Raw genomic sequence first — 23428 nt, 5'->3', positions numbered from 1 at the left:
AGAGAAGGGGGTGTGTGACCTATTTGAGGGTCTCAGAAACTTCGTGGAGCAGGAAGATAGTGAGCAACAGGATGTGAGATCAGAGAGAAAGCAGGGTCAAGAGAACTTGGCCTTTCACTCTTCCACAGGGATGAATGAGCACCGCTGTCTTCTGTCCTTGGGAGACTTCACTGGGCCAATGTGGCACGTGGTGAAACTCATAGCTAAGACTTGTCCCTGCTTCAGAGTCTTCTGGGCATGCCCGCCACCAGAAGGCATGAAGGGGAAGACACAGTCTGGAAAGGGAGGACATTCTGTGAGAAAGAGGGCACATGGATATGGATCACTAACCATAACAGTAAGTGTTCTATCTCTCCTTCTGGATTGAAATATTTCCTGCAGGGGGCATCAAAGAGGATCATGAGACTCAGGAGACTTAAAAGAAACAAGATTCATGAGGTCCCTTCCCAAGGTTATAGGAGCAGTAAAAACGATGGGGCAAGACTCCTGACATTGAAGCTGTCTACAAGCTGCACAGGCTACCGCAGTGGTGTAACCCGGCCAAGCTGGACATATGTGGAGTCGTTGCTATGGGCTGTCCTTTCTCTCATTACTGAGAGTGAACACGAGAGTCTCTCTGGGAAGTTATACACCAAACATGCATTCAGCCTGATCTGGTTACTGCCGCTTCTTGTCTGGATAAGTGCCCACATCTCAGAGGCTCAGCTTGGGAGGTCAAGGATGTAGAGTGGAGAGTGGACACACTGGCTTGGTGTCACTTTTCCTTGTCAATGTGTCTACAGTAGATGTGAGCTGGTATTTCACAATGTTCCTTCCCAGAACGTCCAGTAAGTCCTCTCTCCCATGGTGGTGACTTATCCTTTCCATTCCCTTTCAAGGAAACGGCCACTCTACACTTCCCTGCCACAGCCACAGCCATTGTCTCCCGAGAGCTTCCTCTCCCCTGCAGCCTCAGCCTCTGCCACTGTCAGCACAGCCTGGCAGCTCTTACCTTCTCTTCAGAAACACTTTTGTTCTTTATAGTACCCACAGTGCTGTCCCCGCTGGCATCTGGAGACTAGAGGTCACTCTGGGTTTGGACCTTGAACCCTTTGTTCTGTGGCCCATGCCCTTTAACCTTGACTTAGCTTTTGACCTCTGCTTATCTATTAACCAGGCATCTGTTTTACACTGGTGAGTTCCAGTCCCCATTGCCACAAAGTGAATATTTGCTGCAAAAATATTTGGCATTCTGGCTCTAGTGTCTTTAATCTATCCTGCCCTTGGAGCTCGTGCTTTCATCTATAATATGTTTTTTTTTAATTTTTAGAAAAGAAATTAAGTTATTATTACTGAAATTCTCTGTAAAATTTAACATGATTGAATGTATACTCAAAAAAAAAAAAAACCCAAACAAACAAAAAAAACAAAACCAACAAACCAAACAAACAACCAAAAAAACCCTGCTGGCTAAGAGGTTTATATGGACAAGTCACTCCTCTGTTATTAGGCAGAATTGGTATTATGAATATCAAAAATGCCAAAATCCAGTGACACTCAAGGTTCTTATATAAAATGACGTGGTAAAATTACATGAACCCTAGGCACATCCTCCTGTGAATATATACATCTCTCTTTACATCTGCACATCTAATGTAGGAATCAGTGCTGTGTAAAAATGTTACACCATTTTTAGAGAATAAGAACAAAGAAAAGCATTGGTACATGTTCAGTACAGGTGCAGTTATTTTTTTGGTTAATATTTTTTGATACAAAACCAGTGGAATGAAGAACACAATGATATAGAAGGCCAACTACATTCGATGTCTATGTTTTCATTTTCTTAGAGCTCTTTTGTGGAATGTCCCATGTTTTCTCTGATATTGTCACTGCATACATCATTGGGCTAAATTAGTGAATCCTAGGTGATCCATTCATCTTCCTGTTTCCCAAGTTTCCATTCAGGTACCAGAGGATTTACCAAGTTGCAAAACATCTAAGAGCTATCAGAGGATTCACACTGGAGGTTCTGATTCTGCACATCTGAGACAAGGCCCATTGACATGCATTCTGTCAGTTCCCCATGTTTGGAAGGCCCATGGTACTCAGAGCACACACTGAGAAACAGTAATGTGGTGAGAACTAACAAAGAAAGAAGGTGAGACAAGAGGGAAAGCCAGTCTGGGAAAGGAGGTTAGTGGTACAACACCTGAGTGGCATGATGCAAAGCTTCAGGGTTTGAGCTGTGGCCAGAGCTGAGAGGACGGAAAGAAGGAAGGAAGAAAAGAAGGAAGGAAGGAAGGAAGGAATCTAGTAACCACAGCTGTGTGGATTTGACTTGCTTTTCTCTTTCTTCCCCCATTCGGCTAATACTATTAAAAGCAGAAATAGTGTTAATGATCCAAGTTGATAACGATGGCCTGGACTTACTGAGTACCCAGTGACAGAGTGAGTGAATGGCGTAGAGGAAAGGAGTATGGAGTGTGCTCAAATGGGATGTAGGGATGGAGACATGGCCCAAGCTCAGTCTATCCCACTTGCATACCATCGGCCTAATTTCAGATGCAGTACCGCTCCTGGTATTCGACAGGTTGTAAAATGAGGCCTTTTCCCTAGGTGTCCAGTAACACAGCCAAAAGGTAAGGCTCTTAAGTGAAATTATTATTGAATTGGTAGTGAGATATCTATGTCCCAGGCAGCGAACATGGAAGAATAAAGGCTTCGATTACTGCAAATTTTCTATTGATTATTTCTGAAGAAGAGTGTCAAATAACAGGGACTGAAAAGTGGAAATGAGTGTCATTGTTGAGTAAATTAATCAATGCATTATTTAGTAGATATAGCTAACCTTATGGGAAATAAAGAATATCGGTGCTCCGGTCTGACCTATAAGGAGCTTGAAAGTTGTCACCCCACCTTTACAACAAGAAAAAGACTATATAAACAGAAACCCAGCAATTTTTCTGGGACAAATGAAAACCCCCAACCTAAAAGGCAGGCGAGCTTCAAGAAGTGTAGCTGGCTGGAGTGGAGTCTGCTAGTAGGAAGACTGAACTTTATTTGATAATTGCTGAAAGCTCCGAACAGTAATAAGACAGACGGAATAGACAGACGGACAGACAAAAACACCAAAGCAGAAATTCTTGTCCAATAAAATTATCCTTTAAAAGTGATGAATAAAGACATCTCCCATCAAAAAAGTTAAAAGTATGTTGCTAACAGACCTGCTTTGCCAAAAAAGAAGAAGAGGAGGGGGAAGAGGAGACAAAAATAAAGAAGAAAAACAACATTAAACATGGTTCGCAATACTTATAGTAACAATGTAATAGAATACGACAGCTCATACTCTATTACAGGCTGGCTATTTACACTGGATGAGGAGACCTCTGCTATATGGCCAGTATCACCGATGAGTTGGCACAGTACTGTTTGTGAATGGGCTTAGATTAGCTGTGAATGTCTTTCGTAAACTTGAAAGTAACAGACAAAAAAAAAAAAAAAATTAAAAGTGTATTGACATGTTAAGAGAGAAGAAAAATTTAGTTTTATAAAATAATCAATAACCTAGACTGAGTGAAGCTGTAAGTTCAATCCCCAGTCATGAAAAAAAGAAATTAAAGCTCAGATAAAGCAGAAAGGGAGTGTAAAACAAGAGGAAAACGTGGGGCTAGGGAAATGCGCACTGCAGACAGGGCTTGTTCGGTAAACATGAAGACTGGATTTCAGATCCTCAGCACCCATGTAAATTCCAGGCAGGAGTCATGACCTGCCTGTGGCCCCAGTGAGGAAAAGATGGAGATCCGAGATCTCCAGAGCAAGATAGCTGGCCAGACTAATGGAATCAGCAAATTCTGGGTTTAAGTGGGAGACCCTGTCTCAGGATATAAGATGAGATCAATCAAAGAAGACAGCTGACATTGATGCCTGACTCCTACAACGACACACACACAAGAGTACACACACATATTAACACCTATACATTCACACGCAGACATCACACACACACACATGCACACAAAAAGCCCACACTCATATTAACACGCATGCATTCACACACAGATATCGCACACACACATACATGCGTGCACAAAAAGCCCACATTCATATTAACGCTGATACATTCACAGAGACATCTAACATACACAAAGAAAAAAAATAATAAGGTCAACAAATAGAAAGCATAATAAATATTCAGCCAACTATATCAATAAAGAACATTCCATGTAACTTGAAGAGAGACAAACACAGAGAAAGCAACAATGACTCAGGAACAGAGGGCCTGGGGTGTGATCCTGTGTCTGCCACCAGTGGGTTTAGCCACTCCAGATCAGGGTATCACAGGAGTTTGTCCCTCTCCATCCCCTGCTCTGACCCTATCATTCAGTGTGTATGATTGCAGTGTTGTGGAAGAATGTGCCCAGACACAAGCAGAAGACAGATCTGTGCTGTTTTCATTGATTTGTTCTGAACAGACTCTCTTCAGTTCACGAGCCTGGGGTGAGTCTGGCAGCTTTGTTAGATGCTGCTTCTTTCTCTTCCTTTTTTCCACCAACCTAGAGTGAAGGCTCTTGTCTTACTCTGAGAAATTAGGGGTGGAGTTCTTGCCAGTTGAGATGTCCTCTGATCACCCTGTAATATTCTCAGGATTTTTTTTTTTTTTTTTCTGCCTGCCAAAGGCTGTGTGTGGTGCAAAGTTCAGGAGCTGACTAGGTCATCAGAGCATTTCCTAAGAGCCGGGGCCTCAGACAGCTACTCCCTGGCCTGTGATTCCTTTTCAGCTGGGTACCCTCATGTCATAGGATTCCTTTGAACAAACCTGCTGCCTGCTGGCTGGCTTGTATAAACAAATTGCCAGCTGCTGCCAAATTCATCGTCACAGGCTGAGGAACAGAACCCATTTTGCCTACCTCAAGCTATTTCTTTACACTCTCAGTCTTCCTTTGAAGGTTTTCTCTGTTAAAAAAAAAAAAAATCTCTGCTTCTTTTCACATTTCTTGTTTTCTGAGTTCCCTTCTTTTCCGCACTTATGTTTACACAGCGTAATCCCACGCATCAACCTTTCCTGTATAGCAGCCAATGGTATCAGGATTTAGAGTTATTATAATCCTGCATTTGCACTGACCTTTGCTTTACCTCTCCTTAGTGTTTGATGCTTAATCTATCATCATTCCCCATTACCTACCTGGCCCTACAAAATGGAGCAAAAGTTGACCTCTAAGAGTACTTCCAAACCATCTTAGCTTTTAAAATTTGATATACTTATCCCTCAGAAAGACTTTTTTTTTTTTTGAGACAGAATTTCATGTAGCTCAACTTAACCTTAACCTCAAAGCCACTCTGTAGTAAGGATTACTTTGAACTTCTGATCCTCCTGCCTCTAGCTCCCAAGTGCTGTGATTACAGGCACATGCCGCCATGGCTGGTTTATGCAGTGCGAGGGCTTTGTGTATGCTAGGCAAATGTTCTACTAAGTTACATCCCAGTCCCAGAAAGAACACTTCAATACCACATGGCCTACTACAGGTGTCCGGGAAAACACCAGCAAACAGCTTAACCTGCTGAGTGGACACTGGAGGCCGAACAGCTACTCCGAGTTAACATTGGAAATCATGATATAAAAAGGCAGACAGCAGCCTGAGCAGACGGGGTGCTCTTTGCTACATACCACAGTCTGTCCAGCCTGTCAGCAAGCTGAGGCCATGGAACCAAATGGCCAGCCAAATGCTGTCCACAAGTTAGCTGTAACTGAACAAAGAGAAGAGGGCTGTTGTAATCTGTCAGCACACAGGCTGGTGCCTGGGATTCTCAGTGATCGTTATCGAACACTCCTCTCTGCATTCCATTCCTTCTACACCACTGAAACAGCAGTGGGCAAATAGACTAGGACATCCTGTTTACCAAACCCCAGGGCTTCCTGAAAGCTCCGATCTTACTTAGTACTGGTTTTGCCTTTAGTGCTGTGGTCACATCTGACAAATCTGTCTTCTTCCTTCCATGTGAGCACCTTCTAGGTTGGTTCCTGGGGAATCTCTGGTAACATCTGGGATAGTCAGTCTGTTTTCTCTACCCGTACCTTTTAAAGTATGGATGCTCCTGGCAGCCTGTCTTTAGCTGTCTGTTCTTACCTCATGCTCCTTGTGGGTATCGTCTATATGTGAAGAACTTATAATTTCAAAACTGGAAAGGTGGCTTCCCAGGAGCATGAGCACTGGCACATAGCTATCACTCTGTTTAAAGCCTTTGGCAACAATTCCTGCATTTGGAATAATGACTCCATCACCCACCATTTCCCACATTTTTAACATTTTGATATACAAAGAACTCGAAACAAAGTAAAAATATCAGCTCCACCAGGAAAATAGGCAAAACAGATGTGTAGGCAATATAGGTTAAGTCTGAAGAAACATTTGTCATCATCCACGACAATCATGAAATTGTCAGCAAGATGCTTCTTCTTTTTCGTTTATGGAAACCTAACAACATGATCACACTGTGTTTGGTGAGGGTGGGGGCTTCAAGGGAACAGCTACTTTCAAGACTGGAGAGCTCTTAATTAGTGCAACTTTGCTAAAGTATACCAGTGGAGACACACCAATTTCATTGGCTGCATAACTTATAACCTAGTAATTTGACTCCCAAGAATGTTCCTTGTAAAAGTAATTATGAGTGTGCACAAAGGTGTATTTACAAGGACACTGGTCAAAGCATCAATTTTAATGGTTAAATGGTTGGAAGAAATGCTAGCATCTTATGATAAGGAATTGTTTACTGAATTATATAGTTCATGTAGACCCTTGTCCACTCGGTATATTTAGGGATACAAAATGGTGAACTTCACATACAGAAGGGAAAAACTACTCTACAAAACCTTGACCATGCATCATAATGCCTCTTTATAATCACATATGCACTATTAGAAGTACATATACAGACATGCTGTTATTTCTCGGTGGTGGGAACATGGGAAGTGTTTATTTTCTACTTTGGCTTTGTCTACAGCTTCCGTCTTGGTGGCCAAAGACCATGGATGCCTGATTTCTATATGCAGAGAAATCCAGTACTGAGCCAATTTGGTGTTGCGATCCTGTAATCCTGGCGTTTTGAGAGGCTAAAAAAAGGAGGATTATAAGTTTGAGGCCAGATTGGGCAACATAAACTCTGGAGAGTGGATGAGGGAAAGGATTGGGATCAGAAAGAGGAAAAAGGGGGGTGGGGGGTACCAGGAAGTAGATAAGAAATGAAGAAAAAGGAAAGGGAGGATCCAAGCCAGGTAGTCTCAGTATTCAAAAAACTTAGGCAGAAGGATAGTTACTTGAAGGCCAGCTTGGGCTGTATGGAGACCTGGCAGAGAGGCAGAGCAGCAAGGCAGCCAGGAGAAGCACTAGTTGTTCTGATGCCAGAACCCAAGAGGATCTGAACAGAAGAGTAGAGTGGGTAGAATTAAAAGATGGACCAAAGAAGAACCACGCCCTGTTCCAGACTCCCTGGGAGGACTGACAACTGTCCTCCCTTTGTCAAAAATACTTACGATAGGGGAAGAATTGCTAAGGTTTAGGATCGATTCTAATTTGGAGTTATCCTCATTAAAAAATGACAGAGGATAAGGCCACAAAACACGGGCAGTGTCTCAGGCTTCACACTAGACCAAAAATGTAATAGCAGAAGCCAGAAAACATTAGCTTCTGGTGTGTGCCTTGCAGCTGTGTTCTAGAACCTTCCTTTTTTTTCCCTCCCAAATAACAATCACCTAGAAAGTTTTCTTCTCCTTTTCCCTGCCTTCAATGCCATCCTCCACCCTGGCCTCAGGGGAGACCTTCCTATTGGCTAGTGGGCCTGTGATTTTAGCCAAAGAGGGAAGCAGCCCAGAGTCTTCTGCCTCACAGACCCAAGGAAGGAACATTCTGGTTGGAACCTGCTGAGTTTAGACTGAACAAAATTATAAGGTAAAGATATGGGCAGTCTTTACCTGCCCATGTAACGACTCTGCTGCTTGAGCCTCTTGGATGTAGGTGTAGCCTTGGGCACACAGATGGGAGCCGATAAGTACTCTGCTAACATAACTATGTAGTTTGTAGTTTGTGGTGCACAGCAAGCTCCAAGCTGCCATTATACCTAGCTGGAGGGTTTGGTGCCTGTATAATTTGATTTAATCCATCAGAGTTCATGGGGTCATTAACAGTTCGGGAGTAGAAAGGTTGTCTTAGTCAGCTCCTGGAGCAGCTCTACAAAGAAGGCGCCAGTTTGGTGGGTAGACCAGAAACCTGGCCCAGAGCCTCCTCTCCTGCAGAGTGGTGTGTACTTTCTCCTTTCCGCCAAGTGCTGCTTGGCAGGCACCAGTGTATACAAAGTGAAGGATAGGATGCATATTTGAAAGACCAGCATGGGGAGAGAATTCTTAGGCAGCCGGCAGCAGTCTGAGTCAAGTGGGATTAAGAGAGAGAAACAGAGGCCCAAGCTTCCAAGCAGCATCATGCATTTCCACTTTGCTAGGGCTTTCAAAGGAACGCACACACACATACATATACTCATTCAAAGAAATATATATATATATATATATATATATATATATATATATATAATAAATATATATAATATATAATATATATAATAAATATATATTCAAATGAATGTGTGTACATATGTAATATATATACATCGTTGCATTTTCTGCAGTTTCAAGTTATTCTAACTGTCAAAATAATACTCTCTTTATTTTCTTAAAGAAGAAACCATAAATTAGGCAGATTTGAAGTCAGGCAGCCTGAAAAAGCTTTCTAGGAGCCATGAAGTTAGAAAATATAAGCTACCCATCCCAGGCAACAGATAAAGACATGTGTTCCTTGGGCAGCAAAAAAAGTATTATTGAAAAGGCAATGGCCTAGCTGGGGGAGACAGGTTAGTTTGTAAAGTGTTTGCCCCACAGAACAGGGGAGCTGTAGTTTGATCCCCAGAACTCAGGTTTTAAAACCTGGACATGGTGGCAGTTCCTTGTAATCCCAGTGCTGGAAAGGTGGTGGCAGGGGAGTTTCTAGGGTTTGCTAGCCAACTCTTCTGGCCTACACGGTGAGCTCTCGGCCAATGAGATCCACTGAGGGCGACAATGAGGTTGGCCTCTAGCTTCCGTGTGTGTTCACTTCCGTGGGCACGCATATACAAATAACAAGCACCTGGAAACTAGAAACGATCTCTTCCGTTCTGGCAACTCCTTCTGGTTGTCAAATTTAGTCTTCTCTTTAATATCTCTGATTACACTATTGTTTTTCACACTGTTTAAAGTTCTTGTCTCTTTTCTAAGTTAGCACCATCATATCTGGGACTGATTTAGCCTACTTTCCCCACTGGTTCTGTTTCATGCTGTTATTTCTCCTTACTTAGACATCCTTAAAAATCTATTTGATTTTATACATGAAAAATGAGGTGCTCGGCTCCATAGCGGACGTGCAGTTCCTGGACAGTTGTGTGGCTCTGTCTCAGCAGCTCCACTTACTTTTCTTCATTCTAGTCTGTTGTGAGAATGTCTTGCCATGGGCCCATACAGCAACTGCAGGCCAAGATGAAGCTATAAATAGATGAAGCGAGAACAAACACTAGAGCTTAGAGTACCAGGATCGTGTCTCTGGATCGTGACCAAGTCCAAAGTCTGTTTCAGCTTATATTCTTTCTCTTTGGTGAAAATAACTGTCTCCAGGTGGAATTCCACAGCCAGCAATTAATGCCATGCCTCATTTCCACAGCCTGCTGGCGTGGAAACTATTCTTTGGGTTCCTTTCCTATCTGGATAGAAAGCTGTATCGCTAGCTAAGAGAAAGCTAAGAGCTTACAATGGAGCTAAGTGTGGAGACTTTAAATAGCAGTGGTGTTAGTCTGTAGCTGCAAAACTCTGTAAGCAAACACCACACATTTTCTCCAAGCTGTTTCCATAGACAGCAAAGATCTAAATGTATCTGCTCCAGAAGAATACGTGTGATGCTACTATTGCGCTATAATTAAATGAAATGTCCCCAAAGGAAGCAGAACCTAGCGTAGCTGTCACAGAAACCCACGGTAGCAGTAGTTTCCAGCAGCTGGCGAGTCACAACCCTCCTGGAATAAATGGCTCAAGGCAGAAGATTGCACGAGACAGCCTCCTATTGAAGTGTTTTCAGTGGTGTTGAATGCAGCCTGTTATAAATGGAAGGACCTTGATTATGAATTGAGGCTTTCTCCCTGAGTTCTCTGCTGTCAGTTTCTGTCTCTGAAGAAGGAGGAATTTCAGAGACATCTGTTCAGACATACTGCTCAGGGTCCTCATATTACAAAGAATTCCTCCCTTAAAGCTAATCCCCGTGTGGTGCTCAGAATAAGGTTACAAATGGTGTTTCCATTCCCAGCCGACTTACAGAATACAACTGAGGGTTAATCCTATGGCTTTTAAAAGTATCTTTGAATGCATAATTCATCTCAAGTATCAACCATAGAGCAACCATCAATTATGACTTGAATTCAGTGATAATGGTGTTGTTTGGAGGTAAATAAAAAAACCTGTTTATCCTGTTTTATGGGTGACATGAGTCAGGTTCCTTAACGATAAAAAAACTAGCAGTTCAGTATGGCGATTCCCATTTTACAGGTAAGTAAAACAAGGTTCAGAAAGAGTAAGCAATTTGAAGTTCACAATCAAGGCATGAACCAGAAAAGGGTTCCCTCTCTCCTGCTGGAGGCTTTCTTGCACAATCATCTGCAGATACCACTAACGTCATCTAGGACCAGACTTCAGAAGGAATTGTGACTCACAGAAGGATAGGAAGGACCTTGAGAGAGAACTTCTTCCCCAACCCCACCACTCTCAGTATATAGGTATGTGCAGTGTGTGTGTGTGTGTGTGTGTGTGTGTGTGTGTGTGTGTATACTCCTCTGGCACAACACACACACACACACACACACACACACACACACTGTTATGTCTCAGGAGCTGTCAATCTTGTCTCTTTGAGACAGGTTCTCTCACTTGGCTGGAGCTCCTCTTAGCCAGTAAGCCTCAGGATCTTGCTGAAGACAGGTCAAGGGAAGTAGATGTCACCTGAGGGTGGTGGAAGTTGATGACGCTGATCACGCTATCATAGATAAACAGAGGTCCAGAATGCTGAGCTGTTGCTAAACTGACTCAATAGCAAGCTTTGCTCAAAACATACTTCATGAAGAAATACATGGATAGACTTCATGGCTAATTCATCCTAACTGAAGTGTGGCTAAGCAGAGACCCATGTCTGATATTTATATTTACAGTTATTCAGGATTAATGTTCTATGAGTTAACCAGCTATATAAAATATTAGCAAATGCTAGCCATAAAACAGATTTCTGCTGAGTGTCGTCAGGCAGCAAAGAGCTTCAGCACTAGAACTCTTTGGTGACTAGAGTCTATGGTCAATGTCAGGAAAGGGATTGGTTCAGATTCTTTAATCTCCACAGTGCTCCTTTTCATGTAGCCTGGCCCAATTCTACTAGTCTATAGGCCACCTTAGGCCCTTGGTTACTCTGATAAGAAGCAGCACATTTCTTGTATTGCATACTTGCTGAAGAGAGCCACAGGGTAGCACTAAAGAAGCAGTAGTATATTTTAACATCAAGACCAACTTTGCAACCTCTTTGCCCACCTTCACCAGGCCCACAGCACCAAGAACATACAGATAGGAACCCAGCATAGCTGTCTTCTAATAGGCTTCATCCAGCCCCAGATGGAAACAGATGCAGAAACACACAGCCAAACACCAGGCAGAGCTTGAGGAGTCTTGTGGAAGAATAGGGATAGAATTGAGCAAGTGGGGTGGGGGGAGTCAAGGACAGCACAAGAAGACCTACAGAGTCAACTAACCTGGGCCCACGGGACTCCCAGAGACTGAACCACTAACTGGAGATCATGCAGGGGCTGGACCTAGGCCTCGTACACATTTGTAGCAGATGTGTAGCTTGGTCTTTATGTGGGTTCCCTAACAATAGGAGCTGGGGCTGTCTCTGACTTTGTTGCCTGTCATTGGCTCCCTTTCCCCTAACTGGACTGCCTCTTTGAGCCTCAGTGGGAAAGGATGTGTTTAGTTCTCCTGGATATCCCAGGGTGGTATAGTACCTAAGGAGGGCTTCCCTTCTCCTCAAAGAATGTGTAAGGGTAGTACTGAGGGGCAGGCTGCAATCAGGATGTAAAGTTAATAAATTAATTAATTAGAAAATACTACTTTGCTCTGAGGTTATAAGTGTTTTTTTCATCATCCATTCAAAGCATTTTCCCTTACCGTATTATATATGCAAAAATGAATGTTTTGGGGTGGGGAGATGGTTCAATTATTAATGTAGTTGTCTTACAAGCTGGAGGACCTGTATCATCAGAACCTACATTCTTAGCATTCTGGCAGTGGAGGCAGGCAGGCCTGTGGGACTCACTGGCCAGCCAGTCTTTCTTATTTGCCAAATTTCAGGTAAGTAACCCTGTCTCAAAAGAAAAAGGTGAATGGCACCTCAGGAATAATACTCAAGGTTTTGGTTTATACACGCACCCACACACACCCCCACCCCCCCACAAAACCAGAGAGAGAGATAGAGAGATTAATGAATGAAGGAAGCCTCAAGGTTTTACCCTGAGACTTTTTTTTTTTTTTTTTTTTTGGTATTCCTATAATTCCCTAAATATGCTGGCTAGTTTTGTGTCAACTTCACAAAAACTAGAGTCATTTGAAAGGAGGGAACGCCAAATGAGAAAATGCCTCCCTAAGATCTGGCTGTAGGAAGGCCTGTAGGGCATTTTCTTAATTGGTGATGGATGGGGGAGGGCCCAGCTCATTGTGGACGGTGCCATTCCTGGCCTTTGCAATCAGCTTCTGTCTCCAGGTTCCTGCCTAGTTTCAGTTCCTGCCTTGATTTTCCCCAGTGGACTGTGACTTGGAATATGTAGTCAAATAACCCTTTTCCTCCTGAAGTTGCTTTGGTTATGGTGTTTGATCACAGCAATAGTAACTCTAAGACACTGATCCACCAGTTTTGATGGTTACAAAACTACACACTCATTGAAGACCCCAATGTCCTGACATTTAGTCCTGACACCCCCATTCAGCATCACCATGCACTTGAGTGTATTGTGGTTATCTCAAACCAGACATATCCAAAAATAGAAGTCTATGCTTCTCACCTCCCACCTACAGCACATGCATCTCCCAAGTATCTACATTGGGGTGAGTAAACTCCCTGTAGACATGGTTGCTCAGAAACTCTCTTCTCTTCTGTCTCCATTCACAGAAGCTACATCCTCCTTTCTGCTTTGTGATACATCCTGAAGCTGCCTCCAGCCACAACATGTCCCATCTATTTAGACACTATAGCAACTCTCTGCAGCCTAGGCAGCTTCCTTCCTGACCAACAGGTTTCTCAGCTGCACTTCTGTTGATTCTTGTAGGGATCTGACTGTGAGGGAGCACCCTGCACTTAGCAGGGTATGAGCCTCGTTCCTGGCTTCCACTCTGCCCACAGTTATCATAACTTCAAACACCTCCGGACAAAACCGAATATTCACTGTAGTCAAAATCATCTGGGGGTTGAGAATGGCTTCTCTGTTTCAATTCATTGTCTGTCTTTTAAAAAAAAATAAGCAAGTTGGGATGCTCTTAAGCCCCATTCTTATCATGTTACTCTCTGGGTTGGTCAGTTAGTGACTCCAGAATGGATGTAGCATGCACTCCACACATTTATCCACTGTCTAACCTACCCCTCCCTCACACCTTCACCTTGTCTAGCCTTCTCTCACTAATTAGAGGTTTATTCTGGCTCAGAACATACTGCATCCTCTGCTTAGAGAGTTTCTCCGGAGACCCCATGTGTTTCTCAGGCAGAGGCAGGAGTGGCCCAAGCTCCCTGACAAGCAGAAAATGCCTGTAGGGTGTGGCTCAAGTGAAGATGAAGAGGACGTTGACAGATCATGTAGGGTCCTGTAAGACTGCACTGCGCATGCAATTCTGAGGATCTCACAGAACCAACCTTCCTTCTCTGAAATAAAGCAGCATGGACCTCAAGCCAGGGCAGTGTGGAACATCCCTGCTTTCTTGAACCAAAAGAAAAATATGATGAACAACTAAAAACATTCAACATTGAAAACATGCCAGGGGTTTTCATTGTTTCTTTATTTCTTATTTTGTCATAACCTAGGCTGGCTTTGAACTCCCAATCCTCTTGCTTCAGTCATCCAAGTACACTAGCATCTCTGGCTCTGGGGTTTGCAGTGTTAGGTAGGTAGACTCCATTTGGTGGTGGATCACATCACTCAGTTATCAATGAGTTATCACTGTTTCTATTTTGTTATGATATCCTTTGGGGTGTACGTTAGGAGAAGATAAAGTCCAAGCTGCACAGCTGGATTCTGTAAACATGGCTTTGGGCTCATTGTATTGAGAAAGTACCCAATACTTCGATCCAATTTTGTAAGAAGTATGGGACTTCACATATATGCTGAGATGTTTTAAGGCAAAAGCTACATTTGGTCTCATGTAAAATATAAACCTTTATTCCCTTCCCAACTGTGATTTCATTTGTGTTAATGTGTGTATTCTCTGGCCTCACAGTTGCTGAAGCTGTAATGCTCTGGAACAGTAGCATCTCAGGAATAGCTGCCTCCCAATCGGCAGATGCCATGAAGTGACAGAGACACCAGGCAAGCATAATCATCAGTTTTCCCACAACATCCCCAGTGCTTTTGATATGGGATGTTAAAAAGGACAGGGACAGTAAGTTAAACACTTGGCCTGATGGCCATGGCTTGGGTCCACACTGCAGGGCTTGGTGTGCTGCTGGGTCAGTGTGCTGGGTATTGCACAGATCTGAACGATCAGGAAGAGTGTCTAGGGACTTTCCTTTAGAGTTGCCATTGTATATATGCACCTCCTTCCAAATCACCATCCTACCTCTAAAAGATGCATATTTGGTCAGACCCCTCTAATTTTCAGCTATGTGTTTAGAATTAGCATGAGACTTGCCTTTAACCCAGAAGACCCCAACATTTAAGAGTTTGGGTCATGCAGCAGCTCAATGGGTACATTCTGGCCCTTTTAAGGAAGTATTTTCTTAAATAAGCCTATTTCTTCTTAAGTTTTTCTCTGTTGTTTCTTAAATCCTTTATAAGAAACTCTTGGACCACCAAGCCCAGTGCATCTGTATGTGAATGCTACCTGTGCAGGAAGGAGAACATGAGTGTTCTGCTCCCAGAGTCCTCTACCTTCATCCTTAGGCCTATCCTGATTTCTCTCTACAAATATCCTTTTCATTTCTTTATTCATACTAGTAGATGCATCTGATATATCTTTTGTGATTGAGAACCCTATGGGTGGTATTGGACATTTAAAAAGAAGGCTGGGGTATAGCATAGTTGGTAAAGTGCTTGTCTAGTATGTAAGAGGCCCAGGGTTCAGTCCCCAGCAATGCATAAACCCAGGCATGGTGACATGCACCTGTAACCCCAGCACTCATGAGGTAGAGGCAGGAGGATCAGAAGTTGAAGGTCATCTTGGGCTACACATTAAGTGGAGGCTAGCCTGTGCTCCATGAAACCCTGTCTTAACAAAACAAGACAAAGCAGAAGAGAAAACATGCATGAAATTATCTATGCCATGTGAGTATAGTAAAGAAATTAGGATATTTTAGCTAACTGATATTCAAAAAGACTAATTAATTATTGATATTAACAACAACTTGGTCAAATATATAGTTTAAAATCCATGACAGCTTGGTTTATATACCTAAAGCCTTGGTGTGAGAATGGAAACAGAGGAAGCCAGGTTCCAAAAGAAGCTGTTGACCTGGGTGACAGGGTTGATCTCTCCAGGGTGTTCCACAGTCCAGAGTATAGTGGTCAGACTTGAATTAAACAGAAATCCACTTCCTGGAAGATAACAACAAGGAGGTAGTGTCACAGCAGCAAAAGTAAACAGCGGAAGACTCTCAAAGCGTAAGATGCAACACTGAAGTTCCAGGAACAACGAACGAGTAAGGAGGAGGACCAGGGATGGGGGAAGAGACTGGCAGCTGACCAGGCCAGGTTCTGGGCAAGGCTGATTAAGTAGGAGGCTGAGACTGAAGCCTAGTCCTAAAGCTGAGTCAACACACCTGGGCTGGGAGGAGACCATAGCCAACAAGACACAGATGCTCAGGGCTGCATCCAGCTGGTCTCAACGTGCCAGCTGGGATATGGGAGCATGAGTTTTCTTTATTTGAGTCTGCTCCTTTATGGTACTTTGTTAATTGAAAAAGAATGGGGGCACATGAAATAAAAGAAATGTGAATTATTTTTTTAAAAATTCATAATAGAAACATTTAAACCTGAATGGAAGAATTTCTAGGCCCAGAGGTTTCACAACAGCATTCTATCAAAATTTAAATGATTAAGCCCAATTCTACTTCATATTTTCTTGGAAATATAAGAAAGGATAGTTTATGAAGTTGGTGTTACCCTGATACTGAAGCTAGACACTAGCAGTGCAAAATCTAAGAAAGACATATAGACCAGTACAGCTCATGAATTTAAGTGCAAAAAATTATATAAAATACTATATAAAGTTTAACATGTATAAAAGTAATATACTATAAATTAAATTTGCTCTAAGATTGTAAAGTTGACAAAGTAGTGGAATTCTTCATGTAATGTAATTAAATTAATTAATTAATTAAATTAATTAATTAAATTAAGAGAGAAGAAAAGGAAAAAAATTAAAGAATCATGTCAGCTGATGCAGGAAAAAAACCATGTAACAAAATTAATACTGCTACAGGATTAAAAAAATATAAAACTTTCTGAAAAAGTAAAACCAAATGGAAACATCCTAGCCACCTATAGCTAGCAGTGTGCTTCTTCTCATAATGCTTTTTCTGGAAGAACATCAGGACCAAAGCAAGGATGACTGCTCGAATCATTATTCAACACAGTGTTGGGAGCTCTAGCCATTGTAATTAAAGCAAGAGAAAGAAATAAAATCATCCAAGAAGGGAAAGAGGGGGAGAGGCAGACATAGAGACAGACAGACAGACTGTGGTCGATTCCTATTTTCATACTACATGATTGTCAACACAGAACATTCCAAGGAGTTAACCTCAAATTCCTTTAACTAATAAGTGAGCCTACAACATGGTAACAACAGAAAAACTAATAGTATTAGTAATGAAGACCAGGAATAATGATACAACATTTGTAATCGCTTAAAGAGTAAGATAGTTACAGCAGACATGTTCAGGATCTGTGTAGAGCAAAAGAATCACAGCAGATCTAAAGGAAAGTGTGTGCAGTACCCATGGATTTGCAATCATTTGCCACAGCAAAATGCCAATGTGCTCAAATCTAAAGGTTTAGCTTAATTATTTTTAAAATGTCTCTGGTAGATACAAAGAAAATTAAAATCTCTATTAAAAACAAATGAACTAGAATAGCTATGACATTTTTTTGAAATGGATTGCAGGCTCAAAAACAGAAAACTATCTTAGGATCTGGAACGAAGCATAGAATCCATAGACTTCACATAGTGCATCAAAAGAAAAACTTAAGAGCTCACTTCATCAGAAACAAAAATCTTAAGCTGGATATGGGGATGAACACCTTGCACTCAGCACCCAGACCCCAGCATCCAGGAAGTAGAAGGAGATGTATTACTGTGAGTTCAAGGTCAGCCTGGTCTACACAGCAAATTCAGTGCTACCTTGTCTCAATAAATAACTATTTTGTGGACTTGTTCAGAAAATGAAAATACATGTTCCAAACTAAAAGAAAATACTCACAAACCATGTTCCCAACCAACTAGTATCAAAAATATATGAAGAATTCACAAAATCCAATGTCTTCGGAAGGCTTTTCAATTAGAAAAGGGGCCAAAGTAATGAAGTAGTAACTGGCCCAACTTGAAGATGATATCCATTGACAAGTAAGTGCATGAGAAGATGCAGAATATAATGATACTCAGCACAGGGAGCCCTCCAGGGAATGCAAATTAAAACCACAGCTCACTGTGTTACTGTATCCATCAGAATGAAGACAGGAGAGGCCAGGATGTAGCTCAGTTGTACAGCATTTGCCTAGCATTTGATTTGATTTGCTCCTAGGCTTAATTTTCAGCACTGAGGGAAGAAGGTAGTGACTAAAGTAACAAATAGTTACAAATAGTTACCAAATGTTGCATATGGGTGGAGAGAAACCAGATCGCTCACACATAGGTAGCTGGTGGGAACATAAAAACGATATGGCCACTGTGGAAAACAGTTTGAGCATTTTTAATAAGCTAAATATACAACTAACATACAACCCAATAATGAATTGCATACCTTGGCATTTATCCCAGAAAAATAAAGGCTTGTGTTCACACCAATAACCTATGTACAAACATTGATAGCAGTTTTATTTGTCCTAGCCCCACACTGGAAACCACCCAGTTGTACTTCAGCAAGTGGCCCATTAATCAAACAATACTAAGTCCATATTACATAACACAACTCTGCAATGAAAAGGGAAAAAAATCCTACTTATCCATGCCATTGGTATGAATTAATCTCTAGAATCTTATATTGGATGAAGTACACCTATGACAAAGTTTACATAAGAGTTCACTTACCAGCCTGGCAGGACCCAGTGGAGGGATAAGAGCACCAACCTACCAACAAAACTTTTGACCCAAAATTTGTCCTGTCTTCAAAAAGTACAGGGACAAAGATGGAGCAGAGACTGAGGGAATGACCAACCAATAATTGGCCCAACTTGAGACCCATCCCATGGACAAGCACCAATCCCTGACACTATTGAAGATGCTCTATTAAGCTTGCAGACAGGAGCCTAGTGTAACTGTCCTCTAAGAGGCTCCGCCCAGCAGCTGACTAAAACAGAAGCAAAGGCAGACAGCCAAACATTGGGTGGACCTTGGGAAGCCTTATGGAGATGTTGGGGGAAGGATGGAGTCCCCGGAAGGGGATAGAAACTCACTAAAAGACCAACAGAGTCAACTAACCTGGACCCTTGGGGGCTCTCAGAGACTGAACCACCAACCCAAAGAGAGTACACAACTGGACCTAGGCTCCCTGCACATATGTAGCAGATGTGCACCTTGATCTTCTTGTGGGCTCCCCAACAACTGGAGCAGGGACTGTCTCTAAAGCTGTTGCCTGTCTGAGGATCCTGTTCCCCTAACTGGGCTGTCATGTCTGGTCTCACTGGGAAAGGATATGTTTAGCCCTGCAGAGACTTGAAGTGCTAGTGTGGGGAAGGGGGATACCCAGAGGGGGCCTTCACCCTCTCAGAGGATAAGGGAAGGGAGGAGGAGGGTTAGGACTGGGTGAAGTGTGGACCAGGAAGAAGGGGGCAGCGATCAGGATATAAAGTGAATAAATTAATTAATTAATGGAGAAAAAAAGAGTACACTTATCACTTTCAGAGCATTCTGGAAGCAACACCATTATTGAAATAGAGACCATAAATGGCGGTTGTCAGGATTAAAGCCGAGGTGTCCCTGGTAGGCATTTGGGTGACTCTAAGGGGGGGAACTTTGAAATGTTTTCTGCCTTAATCTGGTTATGAACTCTAGTGGTCCAAACTTTTACTTTGGTGGGTAAAAGGTGCACAGGATCTCTCTTCATCGCTTGTGACAACTGTGGATAAAGTGTAAGTAACCATCTCAGAATCAAAATTTTGATTTAAAAGATTTTGTGTGTGCCCTTGTATATCCCGTTTGAGGTAAGGACTTCATGAAGCATGTCTCAGGAGCAAGCCTCCCACAGGAACAGAAAGCCCTTGCTTTTGGAGTCTTCTGTGCAGCCCTGTGAGGTCCCAAGTCCATGGTGACACTGGCAGCCTTCTCACTAGAGCACACATGGAGCAAGGTTTGTTTGCTTTATTAATTTTTAAAAAGAACACTAGTAACTTCATGATTTGGGGCGCCTTTTATATTTAAAGAAGGCACCACCTATCATCCATAAGAAATTCTGTGTTTTCTTCACCTCTGCCTTTGGGGGCCAGAGAACATCTTATTATCTGCCAGGTTGTGCTAGGTTTTCCCTTATTCCAAGAACCACACCGTGCACCCTAGCTAACGGGGCCAGCATCCGGTGTCTTCCTTAGTGTATGTGGGCCACTGACCCCTCCTGCTACCTGGGAAGTGCTTCAGTTGGCTGTCTGCTCTACTCACAGAGTATGGCCACATTGTCTCTGTGTCTGAAAGAAATAGAACAAAACCTTCCACTTGTTTGCTCATGCCAAGACTTGGCAGGACCTGTAGAGTTGGTGATGAAGTGCTGATTCTTGCTTCCTCTTGAGTCTGTGCTAGGTTTGCTCTGGAATGTAGCAGATAAAAATGGTTCAGAGTCAGTGTTGGGGCATTTTTTCTTTTCTAGTCAGCTTGAACCTAAGTCCTCATTGTTTAGTGCTTTTCTCCTTAAAATATATATATATATATATATATATATATATATATATATATATATATATATAATGTTTTGAAGTTTAAAAAGGCAACTATTTTAGCCTTGCTTAACCACAGTACAGTTTCTAATTCAATTATCTGTTTCAACCAATAGAAAAACAAGATATAAAAACGTTAAAGATGTAGACAAAAGGTAGCAGTAGGTGCCAGTGAGATGGCTCCATGGGCAAAACACTTTCTGCATGATAACACAGGCCTGACAACCCATGTTTGATCCCCAGAACCCAGGAGACAACTGACTGTATAAAGTTTTACACACACACACACACACAGAGACACACACACACAGAGACACACACAGAGATACTCACACACACCATGCCAAGTGCACACATCATGCAACCACACATACACACAATAATAATAAATCAAACAAAATGTATGGGCAGAAATAGGGTCCCCAAGGCCCTAGGCTCTACATTTGTAACTCTTCATATCACTACAGTAAAGCAGAGACTTCAAAGGAAGGGTGATTTCCCTGTGATTCTTTTTTTTTTTTTTTTTTTTTTTTTTTTTTGAGACAGGGTTTCTCTGTGTAGTCCTGGCTGTCCTGGAACTCACTCTGTAGACCAGGCTGGCCTTGAACTCAGAAATCCACCTGCCTCTGCCTCCCAAGTGCTGGGATTAAAGGAGTGCACCACCACTACCCAGCTCCCTGTGATTCTTTAGCTAAGAATGCCTTAGAAACCTCACTAAGTGCTTTGAAAATTAGCAGCAATTTGCTCGCCTCCTGTGATGGCCAATTTTGTTGTGCCCTTGGCTGGATGGAGAACTGCCTGAAGACTTTAGGTGCCTCTGTTTCGTATTTCAAGAGGAGGTGACAGGCCGGGTGGTGGTGGCGCACGCCTTTAATCCCAGCACTTGGGAGGCAGAGGCAGGTGGATTTCTGAGTTCGAGGCCAGCCTGGTCTACAGAGTGAGTTCCAGGACAGCCAAGGGCTACACAGAGAAACCCTGCCTCAAAAAAACAAAACAAAAAAAAAACCCAAAAAAAACAAAAAAAAAACCAAGAGGAGGTGACAGGAGACTGTGTACCAGGAGAAAACATTGTCTAGTGTCTACAGCCAGAGGACTAGACAGAGCAGATACAGGAGGAAAACTGATCTGCCATGCTAACCCTCCCCCTAAGTGCATCAGAAGTATAGACACCAGGACTCTCACCAGCAGCCTCCTCCCTAGATTCTCAGGGTTTGGGCCCCAAACATGCATCCCAGAGCATCCAGCTTGGCCTGTTGTGCCTGTCATGGAACTTCTTAGCTGCTATACTAGCACAGCCAATTCCCCAATAAATTCCCATCTGGTATGTTTCCATACATCTCATATCAGTTTTGTTTCTATGGAGACACACGACTTGTGCATCTTCCTGTCCTTTTGGATAAGTGTGCTTTTACTTCTAAATCTAACAGTTATTTCCTTCTCCGACAACTCAGAAATATTTGTTGTCATTTTAAAGCTAGCCTCTGTGGTTAAGAGCATAGAAAGTGTTAGCAGAAGGAGGAATGGAGGGCTCAGAAGAGGTTGGGTTGGTAGAGTGCTTGTCATACAAACATGAGGATCTGAGTTTGAATTTTTCCGATCCTAGTGTTGGGCACAGCATTGTCAAATCCCTGTACAATCCAAGCACTTGAGAGGCAGAAATAAAGATCATTGGGGCTTGCTGATCAGCTTGTCTGGCAGAATCAGTAACTCCAGATTCAGGGGAGACCCTGCATCAAAAACAGGATGGAGACACCAAGCATCAACTCTTTCCTCCACATGTATACACATGCAAAAGAAGACACGCGCACACACCAAAATTTAAATAAAGAACATAAAGAGTAAGTATGGTAGCATATGTCTATACTCCCAGGACTAGGCATGAAGATAAGTTTGAGGCCAGCCAGGCAGTGGTGGTGCACGCCTTTAATCCCAGAACTTGGGAGGCAGAGGCAGCTAGATTTCTGTGTTCTAGGCCAGCTTGGTCTACAGAGTGAGTTCCAGGACAGCCAGGGATATACAGGGAAACCTTGTCTCGAAACCTCCTCCTGCACCCCCCACCACCACCAAAAAAAGAGTTTGAGGCCAGTCTAGGCTGCCAAGAGAGACTTGATTTAAAAAAAAAAAAAAAATAAGTAGCAAGAAAGAACATAACATGTTCTTTGTAATTTTTTAGGAAGTATGTAAAAATAATTAAAGTTGTTTCTTTTTCATTTTTGTTACTTTATCTCAGTATGCTGTGATGTGGTATTGATTAAGAATCAATAACCTAGGGAAAGTTCTAGAGATCATATGATATCATAGAGACTTTTCTTTCATAATTGAGATTTTTGTTGTTTTTGTTTTTCTTGGCCACTAAGTACCTATTCTAGGTATCTGGAACACTTACCCTACCTTCTTCATAATTATCTCCTTTCCCTACTAATGTTTTTCATTTCCATTAGCATAACTGTCCCGAACCTGTTTCATTTCTAAGATATTTCACTCCAAAACTTTTTTTTACACAAAAATCTGTATCTGAAATTTTTTTTTTTTTTTTTTGCAACAGAAGAAGACTATTACAGAGGACAACAATAGGTAAAAATACAAAAAAACATCCTTCAAGAAGAATGTCCAGCCGGGCAGTGGTGGCGCATGCCTTTAATCCCAGCACTTGGGAGGCAGAGGCAGGCGGATTTCTGAGTTCGAGGCCAGCCTGGTCTACAGAGTGAGTTCCAGGACAGCCAGGACTACACAGAGAAACTCTATCTCGAAAAAGCCAAAACCAAAAAAAAAAAAAAAAAAAAAAAAAAAGAATGTCCAACCCTGACTGATACATCTGCAATGTAACATGTAACACCACTAAAGCTCACTGAACATTATGAAGATTGTAAGTCAGAGGAACAGGATGCCTGATGCTAGTATCCCCTAGGCATGACAAGGAAAATGCACCCAGGAAATCTCAACAAGACCAGAATAACAACACTACCAGAGGATATTGTGGATGGGGGAAAACTCACAAGGTCCTACCTAT

General features: G+C 42.3%; 2 long non-coding RNA genes across 2 annotated transcripts; one reads left to right on the top strand and one right to left on the bottom strand.

The window, feature by feature from the left end:
* On the bottom strand, positions 1–18794 carry LOC143443205 (uncharacterized). Its single transcript, XR_013111971.1, has 3 exons — positions 18584–18794; positions 15731–15873; positions 1–275 (listed from the first exon to the last, which is right to left on the bottom strand). It is a non-coding gene; the product is annotated as an uncharacterized LOC143443205 (long non-coding RNA).
* Positions 18795–19353: 559 nt separating this feature from the next.
* LOC143443204 (uncharacterized) lies at positions 19354–23211 on the top strand. The gene is made up of 2 exons (XR_013111970.1): positions 19354–19841; positions 22964–23211. It is a non-coding gene; the product is annotated as an uncharacterized LOC143443204 (long non-coding RNA).
* Positions 23212–23428: the final 217 nt, after the last annotated feature.

The sequence above is a fragment of the Arvicanthis niloticus genome, chromosome 8, assembly GCF_011762505.2.
Source record: "Arvicanthis niloticus isolate mArvNil1 chromosome 8, mArvNil1.pat.X, whole genome shotgun sequence".
In the NCBI taxonomy this organism is placed as follows: domain Eukaryota; kingdom Metazoa; phylum Chordata; class Mammalia; order Rodentia; family Muridae; genus Arvicanthis; species Arvicanthis niloticus.
Note: the sequence above shows the minus strand (reverse complement) of the source record. Positions and strands in the feature narration are given on the sequence as shown.